Below are 20,000 nucleotides of genomic sequence, written 5' to 3'. Positions count from 1 at the left end.
GGGTATGTAAACGTTCTTTAATATTGGTTGCTAATCTACCTAGGAGAAGGACATCTCCAAAATAAAGCCTGTGGCTCTGGAATTTCCCGGGTTTGTCAATTCTCCTGTGACAATGCCCAATAGGTGGGAGTAGTGCTGTGAAAGATGCACCCACTGAACATTTTTCATCTGCGCAGTTTCTACTTGTACACCAAATCTTAGTAAAAGCATTGAATTGGTTGGCGCAAACCTAAAAATGCACTTGCACCTTACTCTGAAATGTTCCAAATAGATTCAGTAAATGGCAAAAAAAGGCTTGGGAACGCCAGGGGAAGAGTTCTGGCTCGGCAGGTGTCCAAGAAGAAGAAAAAAACATACATACTCTGAATTTTGGCTGTTAGAATGCGCACACTACTAGATAATAATTTCAACAAGCGGCCAGAAAGGTGTACTGGACTTATTGCATGTGAGCTTAAAAGATAATCCCTTGATATATTTGCGCTATCTGAAACTCGTCTCTCTGTTGAGGGTCAAATGAATGAACCTACTTATGGATATACTATCTTCTGGAGGGGCTTACATGAGGGTCAGCGCAGAGAATCTAGTGCTGGTTTTGCTCTCAAGAATGCATTAGTATCCTTCATTGCAGAATTTCCAAGTGGTATATCTGAACGAACCATGTCATGCCGTATAAAATTGACAAAAGGTAGGTTTCCTACCGTTATCAGTATTTATGCACCAACAATGTCTCATTCTGATGAAATTGTAGGATGCTTTTATGATGATCTACTACAATAATTGAGGAAAGTACAAATTTCTGACTAGCTGGTCATAATGGAATATTTCAACGCAAGACTTGGAGATGGCTATATTTCATAGCCTGTTGTAGGCCGATATGGCGTTGGAAAATGTAATAAAACTGGAGTAGCTTTTTTGACGTTGTGTACTGAGGATAATCTGGTTGTTACCAACACCCGGTTTAAGCAGAAAAACAAATATATAACCAGCTGGATGTACTCCAAGATCAAAAGACCAGTATCTCGTAGATTATATTTTGATCAGAAAGCAGGATAAGAAAGATGCTTCTAGAGTTTGGGCCATGAGAGGAGCAGAGACCTGAACCGACCATCGACTAGTATGTAGAAAAATGAATTTTTCGATAATGCCTAAAAGTAGACAGTGTGGTCTTAAGCTACCGAAAAAATTAAATTTAACAAACTTCAAATTACCAAGCAACTTGCAAAGATTCCACAATGCTATAGAAAGTATCTATCTTGATCCAAACAATCTATGGGAAGATTACAAAGCGAAAGTACTTCAGGCTGCAAGTTCTTCAGTGGGATTTAAATCACGGCAGTCCAGTGGCTTGTTTCCAGACAAATCAACAGAGATTCATGCCTATTTGCAGAATTATTTTTTCCAAAACAAAATGATAAATTATCGTTCCGAAATTGCACCCACAAAGTTGCAGAAACTAACAAACAAACTAGCAAGCCAAACTATGATACAAGCGTTTTTTAACAAAATAAACAGTCAACAACTTTTGAAGAGATTAATTAAAAGGTTAAACTTACGTGAATGAAGACACTCATACTTGCAAAACGAATAATAAGAATAATAACAATCTCAGAATTTGGCACTAAGCCAGCACGTCGATACATTAAAGACCAGCAGTCGAGGGAAGACAACTTCAACAGAAGCCTATAATTCCAAAGGACAGGAACTGTGAGTCGCTGGAAATAGCAGCCCACAAGCACTTATTGATAGAAAGCGTAGGAAAAATAGTAGACCAATAGAAAGGAGAGTAGCAGAGGCATGTAGCAGGAACAATTTATTACACAGTAAATAATAGGAAAAGAGTATTAAGTCTGTCACTGTGCTAGAAATAAAGCATGCCCTTTAAACTCTAGATGTTTGACGAAGAAACCGGTGTATAGATGCAAAATCACTTCTGAGGAAAGGACGTGCTTCTATGTAGGGTCCAGTTCGCTAGATAAAAAAAAAGACCACACACACAAAAACTATATGAATAACTAAAAACACAACAAACAATTAACTGTATTCAGTTCGCTTCGAGACTAGCTGGTGGACAGAGCATGAATGAAGCTGTACTTAGAATTATACCCGGTTCCAGGTGCAACTGCCCAAACACTCTGCAGTTGAAACATGTGTTGGTCATAATAACCAATAAAATATACTGTATGAAATTGTAAAATATTTCCCACTGTGACCAATATCAAAGACAAGAATTCTTCAAAATATGTACATCAATAGAGTGAAATTAAATCTTAATTACTTCAAATTCTTTCCCGCACATCTCTCGGAGTAGCTACTAAACATCCGAATGTTTATAATTTTTTTTCGCAAACTAAGAGGCAAATTTCAATGAATCAAATTTTGGTGAAAATCCTTCAAGATTGTCACGTATGTAAAGGCAATTCAGAGCGAATGTTTTCTTTTATTCTTTTACTTGTTTCAGTCATTTAAATGCAGCCATGCTGGAACACTGCTTTAGTCGAACAAATCGCCCCCAGGACATATTCTTTGTAAGCCTAGTACTAATCCTGGGCATCACTTTTTGCCGAACCGCTAGATAACGTGGACGTAAACACACCAGCATCAGTTGTCAAGCTAGAGGGGGAACAAACAGACACAAATAATAAATAGACACATACACACACACACACACACACACACACACACACACACACACACACACACACACACACACATATATATATATATATATATATATATATATATATATATATATATACGACATGCTTTTTTCAGTTTCCGTCTACTAAATCCGCTCACATGGCTTTGGTCAGCTCGAGTCTGTAGTAGAAGACACTTGTCCAGGTTGCCACAGAGAAAATAGATGAGGTTGCACTCAATTACCACTTACAGAGGGGGCAATATCTATCCGCTTTAGTAAAATAAAAGATGCACAAAAGTTAACTTGTGTTGTTAATTTAATTCTTTCATAAGTATATTCAGTGTTGATAGGATTCATGTGAGAATTAAGATTGGTGATGAATATGTGAATGAATATTTGTTCAAATATGATAATGTAACTAAATTTATGTTTCTTTCAGTTTTATGTACGAGTATATTCTATGTACTCTTCTTGATGAATATTTTATTTCAAAATAGATTTATTTAGACATCTCCTGTGGGGCAGACACAACTAATATGAATAAATTAAATGAGGTAGATTGCTGCAGAGATACTTTTCTTTGGTTGATACTGCATTCATTTCAAGGACAATTATACAACTAACGATAAACAAATATCAATTGTTGTCTTGGGCTGATATACATTTTTTTCTATTTATGCACTCGACACGTAAATATGAGTCCTGATGACGACAAACAGACATTATTTTTAGAAATATTTCGCTGAAAAACATAATGCTATAAAAATAACTTCCTTATATTTACTTTCCACATTCTTAAATTCGAATTATGTCCGTGTGCGCGATTATATATATATATATATATATATATATATATATGTGTGTGTGTGTGTGTGTGCGTGTGTGTGTGTGTGTGTGTGTGTGTGTGTGTGTGTGTGTGGATGTGTGTGTGTGTGTCTGTGCCTGTCTGTGTGTTTGTGTGTGTGTGTGTATGCGTATTCATATATATGAATACATGAACATTATATCTTTATATCTAAAACACGAAAAGAAACTTTTTTTTTTTTTTTAGTAAATAATTATGTTCATAATTTGTGGCCAATTTTCGTATTAGTAGAATTTCCAGTCGACTGCAGGGTGTTGACCAGCCTAGAATATAGCTATAAAGAGCCATGAATTGTTCTTAATGAAGCCATATTCGGTATATGAAAACTATGTTGGCTTCGTCGCGGAAAACTTTTACGTACGAAATGAAATGATTTTGTACCACGTTAACAATCCTTGTGTCAAATGCACTGAACTTTCGATGCGGGATCTATCTACGTAGTATTTTTTAATACTGAATTATGCAAACGTATAATTCATTCATGTATATTAAATAAGGTAGAGATATTAAAACGTGGTATGACTTATTTTCTGTATTCTTTTATCTGTAAAATGTATTACAATAAAGAGCGTAGGTAGATAAGGATGTTTGGGAATATATTAATCGAAAAACACTTCTGTAAAAGGGATTGCCAGGTGCAATACTTACAAGAAGAAAACTGTAACGACCGTGCGACCAGGAGGAATGGCTCCTTAAGCACATCGCACGTTCGATACAAAGAAAAATTTGAAAAGAGGATGAGGATAAGTGCAGCTTGTTTCCTCGAAAGTTTCTGAACCCACGATGAGCGTTAGATTCATTGCTTTGAGAAAAGACAAAGAAAAAACTCATGCAGTAAGACTACACCATCTCAGCTTCTCCAAAAAAGGCCCAGGTAATTTCATCTGCATGGAAGGTGATAGCCTCAGTATTGGGGGATACAATAGACGTTGTGTTTATTCACTATATTGAAAAAGGCCACAGATCAATGGAGATTACTATGCCAACAAACTGTGGCAGTTACGAAAGGGTATCAAGCACAAATGCCCAGGAACAGTAACGAAAAGTGCCTTGTTTCAGCAGGACAATACTCCAGTAACAAAGTAATTGCCTCTTGGTCCTTGGGTTTCACTGCCTGTTGTGCGTGACTGAGGCTCTGAATTTGTTGATTACCCTCCTTATTCTCCTGTTTTGGTCCTAACTGAGTATAATCATTTTCCCAACAAGAAAAATGACTTGACTGAAGGCCAGTATTGCAGTGAGCACGATCTCATATATGCTGCTGTTGGCCTTTTTAACCAACAAGATGAAAGCGTCTTCACTAATGAGATCCAATTACTACAACACAGATGGTAGAAGTATGTAGACTGTAAAGGGGAGTATGTTGAAAATAAACCGCATTTGGTCACATTCCAATACATTCCATGGGATTATCTTAGTCGGCCTATGAACCTTTCGGTCGATCCTCGTAATTGTCTGAGCTCACCTTTTTAGATGTATTTTAATGCATCTCAGTTATACTGCATCTTAGTAAACACGTCCACTGCATATTGTGGGAGACTGCAGGAGACTTTCATGAAGATCATTGAGTTGATTACATAGAACAAATAAGAAGCATAGAAGGCCAACACAGTTGAAACATTTGCATTGATCTGTGCTATGTCTAATTAATATCCAGTTTCACCATTGATAGAAAGAAAGTATATTGCAACATAATATAGAATCTGTTTCCCGTTAGACCTTTGACTGCATTCACTTTGCATTTGAGAATGGTATTTTTTGTGACATCGTTCATTATTCACAGCAATTGTATCCCCAGTGATGGTAGTCGATAGGGAGGAGAACATGTTTTCGAGGGTGCCTTTAACTGCTAAGGTTAAACACGAATGAGTGTTTAGACTTCAAGGTATACGCTAAAGTTATGATATTGCTATTTATTTGCAAGGATTACTTTTTGAATTATAGAATAAAGTTAAAACGCAGAGCAGTAATAGGTGATGTTTCTATTTAGATAACCAAGAAACTATAGGTGTAGCAATCTAATCCCTTCATTAAGGATGGATTAAATTGATCCATTATTGTGGACGATTGACTTCTTACTTGAAAAGTTTGAATCCCTTGTTCCTAATGATGTGATGATGCTGGCTTCAGTCGAAAGCAGTGTTGTACTATTTTATGTTCTGCACAGTTTGTATATATTTTCTAGCTTTGGCATATTCAAGCGGTTTTAAGGTTCGTGTTGAACGGCTGTATGTTTCTTGCTGTATTAGATTGAAATCGTTGTTAATCCTACTTATCTTTGTCCCTTTTACTAAAAGTAGCTTTACATTTTGTCACAGAATAACTTCTGTGGAACGTCATTTCCATGCCATATTTGATGGAAATAACATCAAGAAAAGAATTAAGTTAATGAGTAACTAAAGAAATGCAAAATTCAATAGAATAGAATTTATAAAAAGAAAAAAAATGCAAATATTTTAAGTGACTGCTGGAATGGAAATGTAAACAGGGAGGATAATTGAGATGTGGAAAAAATTAACTGAAGGAAGGAATTCGTACAAGAAAAAAAAAACACTCCCCGTTAAAAACAAAAATAGAAAAAAAGTAACAAATTGTAGTAATAAATTGTACAACCTTTCCCTGTTGGATCGAAAATACCTTGAGAATAATCACCTTGCGTACAAAACGTTATTTTCTTTAAAAATAAAGCTTTTCGCTTTTCTGAAATCCTGATTCGATATTGCCTTTAACTGGATTGTTAATAACTGTGGTGTAAAACTGTTGGCAGTTTACATAAAAGTATGCTGATCAGGAAGCGTGTGTGTGTGCGTATATGACTGTGTGTGTGGATGAGCTTGCGAGATAGATAGAGAGAGAGAGAGGAGGAGAGAGGGAGAGAGAGAGAGAGAGAGGAAGAGAGAGAGAGAGAATGTGGGTTCGGTGGTGCTGAGATTTAAAAAACTCATTTAAAGTTGTAAAAATTATAATAGAAATGTATTGATGATGTATTTAAGTGAATGGTTTGTGACTAAACTTAATTCCATTCATGATTGCAATCAATAGGTTTAAATGACTCTATTAGAGTATTAGAGGAAGGTTAGTGTTGAGGATTTGCTTTCTACTAGTTTGAACAACAGGCCTTTAATGATAGCTCTAGAATTTTGTGCAGCCCAAAAATTACTTCAATGCACCATGTATTTTTATATACATGTTAATTGCTGAAATTTACATTTCCAGTTTTTCTTTTGAATGCTATTTCAATAGATTTTGTGTGTTCCTAAATGAGCACAGGTCTTAGCCTAGCACTAAATAACATTCTGAATGAGATACATATAGTTCTGCCAGATTTGTCTGCAGCACAATCTTCAACAATTTTTCCTCGGAAATTTGATATCTCAATTTATTTCGAAAGATAGCCTTTTTATTGCAATATGTTGTACTGCATTAAACTCTTTCCAGTCAACTTCGGCAACAGAATCTCTCTCTCTCTCCCTCTCTTTCTCTCTCTCTCTCCCTCTCTCTCTCTCTCTCTCTCTCTCTCTCTCTCCCTCTCTCTCTCCCTCTCTCTCTCTCCCTCTCTCTCTCTCTCTCCCTCTCTCTCTCTCTCTCTCTCTCTCTCTCTCTCTCTCTCTCTCCCTCTCTCTCACTCGCAAATACCTGGGTATTAATTACCTCAACACAAATTCTTGAGTTATTAAAATTTTCCCCAGCTTCAGAGAAGGTAAACATTAATCTAAATGCCAACCGGGAAAGTCACGAAGTGAGTAAGTGAGATAATCTCAAGTATCTAGAATTATATAAAATTGTCATACTGTTGACGAAGAGAAATCACTCTATACGATACCTGATGTTAATGAAAGCTATAGATTATGCCAGAATTTCTGTTAACGATAGTTATATTCGTACTATATTTTACTAAATGATTGGATGATTTATATTTAGTTTGTTTTATTATTAATTTCAGATGCCACTGGGAATTACCATTGGAAAATAATTTCATGTCAGCTATATAATAATAAGGTAAGAACTATTAAATTTATTATTTTATACAAGCAAATGAGATATTTGAGACACTATTATGTTTGAGTACTATTATGTTAGCAGTATTATACACTCATCTGATATAATTATAACTAAATAACTAAATTTCCGGAGTGCGATACATTTTGGAATATGGTACATCCAAGGAAACCCAATAATGAAATTATAAATAAAATTGTTGAATTGAAATACGAAAGAAAGATTTGGCTTCACGTGAAACGGACTGGCGTCACGAATTTTCAGTGGCAGATGTGGTGCATGTAAACAGACTGTATGGAAAAAAAAACTAAGGGAAAGGATATATTTATCACTTAGTTTCATTGTCTAATAAGCCTAAAGTGTTTGAAAAAGAATATAAGAATGTGCCTTATCCTCAGTTAAGATATTTTGCATTTAAATGTTTTCTTAAGGCAGTTTCACCAGAAATCTGAAATCAATTGTTATTTGTTCTCAAGTATTTGGCATTAATAACATTAACATTAGATCTCTCAGTCTATTCTTTTTCACATATTCATTTTACATATTCTTTTTCTTTCGAGTGTTGAGATATATTTAATATCGTGTTTTCCCTACAACCAGGAGGAGGTGTTGTACGGCAAGTACTCTACCTGAAAAATATCACCGGGTTCTCGTGTACCTTTACTTAGGTGCATTTTCTTGTAAGCACCAGCAGCAGGCACACACGAACTATTTTCTTGTAGAGTTGTACGGGCTGGATATCAAAGTTTCAAATGAACCAGTCAGCAAGGAATTTTATAATTCATGGATACTGACATTTCACCTTCTCTTCTTACGGTCACTGATACAAACAAAAGACAAAGAAAATATGAGATTGTATGTAAATTCGGCTCCGAAAGCTTATGTGCCACTCTTGAACTCTATTGCAAAATAGCTTCTGAGAATAAAGTTGTACAACCCTCCCTTGGACAGTAGGACCGGTTCAATCGGAATATAGATTATTGACTATGAGCACAAAATAGTGATACTGGACTGAAATGAATGTCACATGACTCTGCTGCTGATTCGTGACAATATCAATTCGACCATGTGTAATTCCTATCGACAGGTAAACACATCCGTAAACGTAACTTTGAAATACGAGCTCTCGATAGAGCCAGAGAGAAGTAACTAAAGCTAAACCTGTGTGCAATGACCGTATGAGACAGGTCCAGTCATGTTGCTGACCAACCATCTCATAATACCGCTGTAGGTCTGCATCTTATTGACGAGAAAAGAATGAACGTTTTGCGCACAAATTACTGTAACAATTATTGACGCTTTCTATTCACTCGGCTACTTCTTTCAAAACACGAACTTGATGTAATCAATAACAAGCACAGAAATAAAGAAGGAAACAGTTACATAAATAAGGAAAGGAGCAAGAAAGGAATCATAAATTGATTAGGACTAATATATAATCTTGAATGTGTGTTTTTGTTTTTTAACTAAATAGTCCTTAATAGTTTTTTAATTCTCTCAATCGATTTTCTTGACATTCCATTTGAAATCGTGGCAGAAATATCACAGAAGCTTTTCTGTTTGACTTCAACTCGAACTGACTCAATTCACTCAGGCATTAGTCACTAGGGAGGAAAGAGTAATGAGCTTCTAATTAACGCATACAAAGAAGGGTAGTTTGTATATCGATACACCACTTATACATATAAGTATACAAACATGCTCACATGTGTATGCTTGTGTGTGTGTGTTTATGATGAATAAAACATACGGCCACTACCCGCACGGAGGATGACTTTATGTCACAATTTCATTAATTGTTTTTAGTGCGTTTGTAATGGCGAACAGACACAAGCACACCTTCAAACCTTTCCCATTTGACCCACCAGTATATCCTTTATGCCATAACTGGAGGTGATGAGAGTTGAACTAGCACATCGCTGGTATGCATTTCAGCAGAGTAGAGTGGATCAACGTGAATCGATTTACCTTGCACAACGACGCAAAATGCCGCCCGGTAATGGAATTACACCTACAATCTTATGATCATGAATTCAGCCCTTTATTCTATTATATGAATCCTCCACAATCTACACTAAGAACGTATATTGTTTGTATGCACGCACACTCTCTCACAAACACACATATAAGATTTGTTTGTGTGTAGAAGAAAGATAGCACTCTCTAACTTCCCTCTACAAGCACACCACCACTCTACTAACTAGTATATAAGTAAATTACTACATCTGCCTGTCTGTCATTCCTCCACACTGTAGTATAATATTCCTATGAACAGTCATTCATTGTATATTCAAAACTGGAACTGATAACTTCCGCTATTCCTAGCCATGGATTAACATCGAACATTCTCCTTTGAAACTGCTATTGAGCAAAACATATTACTGTATTATTTCATTATAGAACTATCACAGAGCACATGCCTATTTTATCTTTCCTCCATTTTTGACAATCTGGAACATACTAATATACCCGACTCAGCATATTCCCTCATTTTTATAGTGCTCTAACTTCTCCTTCTCTGATACTGATCCACATATTTATTGCACTTGGTCATTCTTCTTTGTCTGTAAGATCATAAACTAGCCACGAGACGTTTTCTAACTCTAATTTGAAGTGAGATTATAGGCCACTGGCCATTAGGATCTGACGAGACGTGTATAAAGCTCAGTGCTTTATGGACGAGAAACACACTGGGTAGCCTAATAAATACTCTAATATTCTATAACTTAGTGTGTGCTTCTCGTTCGGATTTAGGATATATTGACGCTATATACATATATATATATATATATATATATATATATATATATATATATATATATATATATATATATATATACATATACATATATATATATATGCATATATATATATATATATATATATATATATATATATATATATATATACATATATATATATGCATATATATATGTATATACATATATATACATGCATATATATATATATATATATATATATATATATATATATATATATATATATATATATATATATATATATATATATATATATATATACATATATATATATGCATATATATATATATATATATATGTGTGTGTGTGTGTGTGTGTGTGTGTGTGTGTGTGTGCGTGCGTGTGTGTGTGTGTGTGTGTGTGTGTGCGCGTATTTATATGTCTTCTACTATTGCCGCAGACTAAACACAGGCTAGTGACTGGATTTAGTAGACGGAAACTGCCGTTGTATATATATACATGTGTGTGTCTTTGTATCTGTTTCCCCACCACCACCACCATCGCTTAACAACCGATGTTAATATGTTTACGTGCCCGTTTCTTAGCGATTCGGTAAAGGAGACCAATAGAATAAGAACTAGGCTTACAAAAGATGGTCATAGAAAGTGACTGAAACAAATAAAAGAATAAATGAATATGTATCAGAAATTGGTTCTCCTCAAGCATGCAAACCGATAGGCTTAGCTAAAAATTAAATGTTTATATATTACTACGGCACTCCTACTGAAATTACCATCACTACCACCAACACCACTACACGTACAAACACACACACACACACATACATACATACATATGTACATAAACACACGCACACACACGAACCCACATGCAGCATAAAGTTGGAGAAACCCACGCAACAGCGAGAAGTAATATCCCTGCATATAATCTCAAATATTTAAAGTATACTTATGCACAGATTTGTGACAATATTGACCAGCAGAATATTACCTAAAATTCAAATATGACGACACTTGTTTTGACATCGTATCCACACCTGCAGACATTTCAGTTATATACATATATACATACATATAGATATGTATGTATGTATGGATGTATGTATGTATGTATGTATGTATGTATATGTATATATATATATATATATATATATAGAGAGAGAGAGAGAGAGAGAGATGCTCTTTATATATATATATATATATATGCATACTTGAACTCACTTCTATTGTGTAAATGAGTATATAAAATATTTCTTTTCTTTTTGTATTTTCGATTTTCTAATTTCCATTTTAGAAACATTTACTGACAATTTTCTGAAGCAATTTCCAATTCTGTTATTAGAAATGTATTGAAGCTCAGTAATGAACATTTGCCAATAGTCTATAGTAATTTCTTTTTCCCAAGACGTTTAACCCCGTGCAACCACTATCACCACCAAAACCACCACCACCACCAACGCCGCCGTACCACCACCTCCACCACAACCACTACTACAACCATCTGCAGCACCACCATCACCAACAACACCAGCACCACCACCACCACCACCTCCACCACCGCCGCCGCCACCACCATCTCCATTCATATATACATACACACAAAAAAGGAAAAAAAATCTAGTGCATAGTTTAAATACAAGAAAAATACAGAAAGAACGTTTCTTGAAATGGAATTTCGAACACAATGTGCAAAGAGACGTCGTCAACTACATTCTTCTTTATATATAATGCCAGAGAACGTAGGTATCGGTTTCGCTTCCAATTTAATCCTATTCATTAGAAAATATATTTTCGAAGCTTACAAAAAAGTAAAGGAAATGTAGAAAACAAGTGGAACTAATTTTCCTACAATTGGTGACAGTGATTTTATTGTCCCTATAGAAATTACTAAAATGTTTATATTTGACAAAGTAAAGGGAGAAGAATTTGAAAAGTTGAAGGAAGTACAAGTAAAGCGGTTAAACATAGAGGCATAGATGCATAGGATTAAATGAAGATGTCTGTCTTGTGTGTGTGTGTGTGTGTGTGTGTGTGTATGTGTTTGTGTGTATGTGTGTGTGTGTGTGTGTGTGTGTGTGAATGTTTGTACACATAACTGGTATTTAGAGCAAGCAGTTCTAAATATTGATTATTTAGCGTGCAATTTAAATACTAAATCACCTTATTTAAATATAAATACCTTACACAAATGCGCACACGTCCACACATACACATAAATAAAGTTGTATAGCAGATCAAAACATCGAAGTTACTGTCACTCTTGAAGTATGATATATATATATATATATATATATATACATATATATATATATATATATAAGCAAAATAATTGAGATTCAGATGAATTAGGTACTTAAATTGAGTCACTATAATTTAGAGGGGTGTTATCCATACAACTTCAAAATAAGGTGAATAAAATCAAAATAAGCAATAGGATATCCAAAGGTGATGCAATACGACCTTTTCAAGCGGCTCCATTTAATTGAACTATGCAATCATAACATCAATTTAAATGCAGAGCTATCTTCAACTGCATAATTAAATAAATAAATAAATAAGTAGAATTAATTTAAATAGTCAGACATGTTTGTATAATTTTACTTAAATCCTCTTAGAGGATAGCAGCTGAGGATAGCTCTGCATTTAAATTGATGTAATGATTGCATTGTTCAATTAAATGGAGCCCTTGAAACGGTCATACTGCATCAGCTCTGGATATCCTGTTGCTTATTTTGATATATATACCAATGATCAAGGTGTAGGAAGAAAGTTAGCTTCGAGCAATCTGTGGTGAATATTGAAAAAAAAAAAAAACACAACTTTCAAGAACGATAATTTATTAAGACGGAAGGTGACGGATGTTTTTACTTGTATCGAAGAACGATGAGCTGACAAAATTTATTTTAATATTCCTCGGTAGGCCAGTAGGGTTGCTGAACATACGAAAAAGAATATAGTAGTTACGGAATGGAGTATGGGAAATTCGGGCTACATATGTTTCATAGCGAGTGGAACCTCAGAAGTGGTAAAATCCAAGTGAGGCGTATCCCACAGGCTACTCTTCAGGTCAAGGGTATTTTGATTAGATTCAAGGCTACATTGTCGCAAGGAGGTACATGTTGACGCAAAGATTCAATCAGAATGCAGCCTTTAATCTAATGAAGATATCTTTGGCCTGAAGAGTAGCCTATGGGATACACCTCACTTGGATTTTACCACTTCTGAGGTTCCACTCACTATGAAACACATGTAGCCTGGATTTCCCTTACACCATTCCGTAACTGATATATATATAAGATACAGAAATAAATATATTTCTGTATCTTACAATACATCTCAACGCTTCTAAAACAGAACAAACTTTGCTAGTTTACTTTCATCGTAAAGTTGAATATATATATATATATATATATATATATATATATATATATATATATATATATATATATATATATATATATATATATACACCTTACATCCACTCTAATATCTTGTAGATCTAACTAACCACATTGAATAAGAGGTAATCTTCAGAGTCGTTTAACATGAACAAGTAAAGTATACTACACACGATAGATAAATCCCATATTGACGTCCTTGAATGTCATGTAGAATACAAAGTATACATTTGAACTATCGTAATAAAGATTAGAGAATTACACATCGACAAAAAATTATTTCATCGAATAAAGCTGCATGGGGTTACTAATTCATTATATATATATATATATATATATATATATATATATATATATATATATATATATATATATATATATATATATATATATATATATATACTATGATTGACCGTTGACTGAACACTATTCAATCTTTTTTCTCCGTGTTTTTCTCCTTGTCTCCTTATTCTTTCTGTTGAAGAGCGTAGCTCGAAACGTCAAAGACTTTCCGTATTCCCGAGCGTCATACTAATACATCCTTTTGTTGTTTACACCACCTTTCCTCGTCTGTTGTTGTTTTTTCGTACATTCTCCTATATATATATATATATATATATATATATATATATATATATATATTTACTTCAAATTTACAGAAAGCAACAGACGATGACAGGTGAGGGAATAGAGTGTGTTTGTCGTATACAGAAGGTTTGTAGATATGTAATTACCAATTCCAGTTTAAACCGTAGATTCCTCCCGGTATCGGTTCGACGTGTGCCATATGTATAAGAAGAACACAAATAGGATTTAGATTTTACTACAGCTGTTTCGGTAAAGTTTTATTGATGTATTCATAGATTACACCATTACGTATATCCATTATCGTGAGTTAATGACTTATACATCATGTTGTTCGTTTAACATGTCATCAACAAAGTTTCACTATGTCTGTTTATACCTATTTAAAATGTTATTCGGTGATGGTGTGTTTATTAATACATCAATAAAATTATACCGAAACACCTGTGGTAAATTTTAAATTCTATGTGTGTTCTTTTTGCAATACCTAGTCAAAAGCCTCACAGATCTACAGGGAGTAGATGTAGATGGGTTCAAGGAACAATTGGACAAATGCTTTTCCAGTATTCTAGATGAAACTACGCCACAGAAAGAAATGCAAAGGAGGATATCGTAGTCCAATTCATTTCTCCTACTGGATCAATTCCGGAAGCAGGACAGTAAAGTGAGTCTAAAATAAAGAAGCATTAACGCTAATGAGCTAACAGCATGGACATAGACTCTGGTTGCAACCAATAATAGAATAGAATCTACTTATTTATCTATCTGTATCTAGTTGGTTTGTCTGCCAGCATTTCAAAAATTAAAATCTATCAAGAATTTTGAAATTTTGTACAATAATATACTTTCTCAAACTGAATTACTAGAGTTCTTTCACTTTTTCCAGTAAAATGTTTTTTACAACGTTATAGAGGTTTAAATTTTGATCATTTTCACCCAGTCAGGAAATAGGCTATGGAAGCTGTCATTTTGTGCGTGACTGCACATTTTCCCGTCAGCATCCTGAAAATAGTACGTGTTGTCAATATTTGTAAACAACACGTGTTTTGTAGTTTGAAGCATTCAATATGCATTTAATTCGAGAGAACGAGCTTAACAGATTTAACCCCAAACAGTTATTTAGCTTAGCTGTTATTTTTAGCACACCTGACAACCACCTCAATGACTCAAAGAAAAGAGGAAACGAGCAGTTTTGAGCATTCAATATGTATTTAATGCAAATGCGAAGAAGGACACGTTACAAATCTAATATAATTATAAAACAGACATTTTGTCGCCAGTTCATAAATTCTCACGCCTAATTATCAACAGAGAGATAAAACAAGTGGAGACATTACCTGACTGACATGGTGCCTCAGCTTAAGTACCTAATTCAACTGGATCTATCATATATGGTGTGTTTACTTCCCCGTAACATAGCGGTTACCAAAAGACACCGATAGAATGAGTACTAGGCTTACAAAGAATAAGTACTGGGGTCGAATTGTCCGACTAAAGGCGGTGCTCCAGCATCGGCGCAGTAAAATGACAGAAGCAAGTAAAAGAATTAAAGAATATATATATATATATATATATATATATATATATATATATATATATATATATATATATATATATATATATATATATACATGCATACAGTATGGGCATGCAGATAACCATACTTGCTTATCAAACTTTCCAACATAGACAATGTATGGATATGTACACCAACACACATACACACACGCACGCACGCGCGCACACACACACACATATATACACATATATATGTACACACATATACACAGACTTACACACATATAGGCCACGCACTGGCAAATACTAACACATTTATAAACACAAACATACATGTAACTCACACACGCCTTCACAGACACACTAACTTACACGTATATATACAAATATGCACTGTATAATTCAGGCATTATAGTGCTTTGCTGTTTAAGTATAACGACACAAGAGAAATTATATACTATTTCATTTTTTCATACATACATACATACATACATACATATATAATACATATGCATATTTGTATAAATGTATATATATATATATATATATATATATATATATATATATATATATATATATATATATATATATATATATATATATATATATATTTATGCACATGGAAGTATGTATACATGTGTGTATGTATATATTATGTACGTATGCATGCATGTATGTCTATGTGTGTGTATGTATGCATGCATGTATGTATATATATATATACATCTCTATATGTAAATATGTATCCATAAATGTGAATGCATTACTAACATGTTTTTGTAAGCCCTGTCAAAAACAGATGAAGAAAGAAACCTAGATTTATGCAAGTCATTGGAAGTTTGAAAGTCTGGGATCAATAGTGAGTGATTTCATGTTAACGTGTGGAAACACATGCACAGAAAGTAAATGAGAAATCAAAAGGCTTCTGTCAAATGTATTACAGCTTCAAACGATTTTTTCCACGACAGACGGATTTCCTCTCTGCTGCTGTTTTCATATCAATAAACGATAGAAGACCGATAAGATTAAGTCAATCTTCACATAATTCAACCTCACTAAAATACATGTTTGACGACGTAAGTTGTTAAACAGAAATTCTGAGTCAACGGCCTTGTCCTATTTATAGAATTTATTATAGTTGATGTGGAGATGCCATTAGTAATGTTGTGTGTATAATTAAGATGTTCCGTGCTTCTTTTAAGTTTTACGTTTTACTTATTTCAGTCATGAGGTTTCAACCATCCTGGGACACAATCTTGAAGGTCTTCAGTAAGCAAATCGACCCCAATTATTTCGTTGCTTAACGTTTAACTTGATCGATTAGTTTTGCCGAACCACTCTTTACGTGGACGTAAACAACCCACCACCGGTTTTAATGCTGAAGAGATGACATACACAAGCACAAAGACGACCACACATACACATACAAGCACATACACACACGCACGCAACATACACGCAAATATACACCTGTATACGAAGGGTTTCTACGCGGTTTCCCTCTACCAAACCTACTTACAAGGCTTTGGGCGGCCCTGGGCTATTGTAGAAATCACTTGCTTAGCATGACATGTCACGTAGTGGGACTGAACCAGAAACTATATATTTGCAAATCGAGCTTCTTAACTATACCGCCATGTCTGCGACTGTAAACATGATTCGCAATTCAATTGCGATGTGTGGTAGTATGGGTAATGATATGTACTGTAGATTTCGTTTCAACCAAAGTCTTGTGAGCGAGACTTGTACAACAAACCTCTGTGGAACAATTTCAGAATGCTGATGCCATCTCTTGGTAGAAGTACTTAGACAAACTATCAATCCTCTCAGACTAACAGCAGTTCCTGGCCTTCTGTTGGTTTTAGTTGAGGCCACTCTGATAAAAAAAAAAAAAACTGGCCGGTTCTCTGGCTCGGCAAATAATATGCACTTTTAAATCCCGTTAATCTCTTTTTGTTCTTATGTCTTTCTCCTCTCTGAATACCGCTCTCACACACTCGCATATATATAACCTCATACTTGTGTATATTCATATTATATACATGTACATAAATATGTATACATACATTTACACAGATGTGTTTATCTATCTATCTATCTATCTATCTATCTATCTATCCATCTATCTATCTATCTATCCACCTATCTATCTATCTATCTATCTATCTATCTATCTATCTATCTATATATATATATATATATATATATATATATATATCTATGTGTGTGTGTGTATGTGTGTGTGTGTGTATGTTTGTGTATGTGTGTGCGTATGTGTGTGTGTGTGTGTGTGTGTGTGTGTGTGTGTGTGTGTGTGTATGTATGTACATATATATACGACGGGCTTCCTTCAGTTCCCGACCACAAACCCACTCACAAGGGTTTGAAAACAATTGCCAAAGGTGCCACGCAGTGGAAATGAACTTGGCACCATGTGGTTGGAAAGTGATCTTGTTATATATTTTTATAGATGGATTAATAGATAGATATGTCTGTGTAAATAAAATTTCCCCTTCATATTACTGGTGATGGTGTTGGCTACAATTCTATGATGGTGCATCAATCATTACAGTCTTCAAAGCATTTCGCCCCTTTGTCTATATATTTTCTGTTTGGCTTAACCCAAACGTTTCCATGAAGCGGCTTTTCTTGCCATCGTTTTACCATGATACGTTGTTGTCCCAGTATTAGTTTGGATTTCAGTTGTTTTATAGTATTTGTTGTTTCTTCTTTTACTTCATTATTTTCTCTTTGTTTCCCCGACTATTTTAGTTAGTTCATTTAAAGTCCATTTAAGAATTTTGTAGCTATAACATGTACCTGGGACGGTTAGTGTGTTGATACCTATTATCTTATTTCTCGCTTTGAGCTCTGTTTTCAGTATTAATCTAGCTCGGCTATAGTAGTTCTTTCTTGTCTTCTCTTTCATCTGTGTTTGTGTTGTATCGTACCTAGTTCACTGATTCCTAAGTATTTATATGTCTGGCTTTGGTCTAATTTCATTTGCTTTATCTAGTACGATGTTGTTACTTTTAAATAGTTTTGCTCTTTTCAAGGTTGCTTTGGCACATCTTTCTGTGGCCAAACTTCATGTCTATTTCTTTGGTAAATCTTTGTACTGTCTGTAGTAATATTTTTCAGCCGTTTATCATTTGTAGTATACAGTTTCAGATATTCCATTTAAGAGTTTTTTTATTATTATTATTATTATTATTATTATTATTATTATTATTATTATTATTATTATTATTATTATTATTATTATTATTATTAATGTTGCTTTTGATGTCGTCGTTGTTGTTGTTGTTACCTTTCGTCCATCCTGAAAAACGAATGTTATAAATCTTATAAATATGTTGATTACATAAGATTGCGTTGCTTATATTTTTCAACATTTTAGGGAATATGTTCAAAGGCAAAGCAATGCGAAATTAGCAGAAGTGCTTATAAATTTTACGAGCTTTCAACACTTGTTTTTAGATGAAATTTTCGCAAAAGAAATTCAATTACGAAATATCGTAAACTTTACGAACCTTGTTTTGGTCTTTTAGGAAAGGAGTAGAACTTTAGCATACAAAAAAAAAAAAAAAAAAAAGCGCATATAACTGCAATTTATACAAAGTCTATGAATTGATTAAACAAGCCCACAGGCGTGGAAAAATAGGATTTAAAATAAACAAGCGGATTGATAATATAATATACAAGAAAACTCAGTTGGAGAATTGAAATTCCTTCAGAAGATGAAAGAAGAGGTCTGATGAAAAATGATGTCTGGAAAGATAACAGCTATGTGAAAAGAAAACACGTGTTGAGTGAGCTAACAGGTTTTATAAACAGATGTCTAATTGTATATGGGTATGTATGCATGTATGCATGTATATATGCCTGCATATGCGCGCGCCCGCGTATATTGTGTGCAGGGAGTGTATAAGCATGTGTATACATAGAAAGAAGCTTATGTATGTATGTATGTGTGTGAATAGGTCCGTGGGCGCATATATGTGGGTATGTATAGATATGTATTACGTGTATATAAGTTTATCACTCTCATCTCTATAAACTCCCTCTTTCTCACCTTCTCTGTGCACACGCACACACACACACACACACACACATGCACACGCATATGCATATTGAATATATACATATATATATATATATATATATATATATATATATATATATATATGTGAGTAAAAATAAATACAAAAAAAGGGGTTTTGTATGATCGTGTATAGAGGAATATATTATTTTATT

At 34.2% G+C, this 20,000-nt stretch overlaps 1 protein-coding gene across 1 annotated transcript in view; it reads left to right on the top strand.

Annotated features, from left to right (window-relative positions):
• The window catches only part of LOC106868231 (dopamine receptor D2), a 1,508,130-nt gene that overhangs the window by 225,832 nt on the left and 1,262,298 nt on the right, over positions 1–20,000 (top strand). Inside the window, exon 2 of the mRNA XM_089352396.1 lies at positions 7,447–7,502. The gene's annotated coding sequence lies outside the window, so the exon portion shown is untranslated. The remainder of the gene's footprint in view (positions 1–7,446; positions 7,503–20,000) is intronic.

This window comes from Octopus bimaculoides, chromosome 5 (genome assembly GCF_046866305.1).
Source record: "Octopus bimaculoides isolate indiv1 chromosome 5, ASM4686630v1, whole genome shotgun sequence".
NCBI classification, from domain to species: Eukaryota; Metazoa; Mollusca; class Cephalopoda; order Octopoda; family Octopodidae; genus Octopus; species Octopus bimaculoides.
Note: the sequence above shows the minus strand (reverse complement) of the source record. Positions and strands in the feature narration are given on the sequence as shown.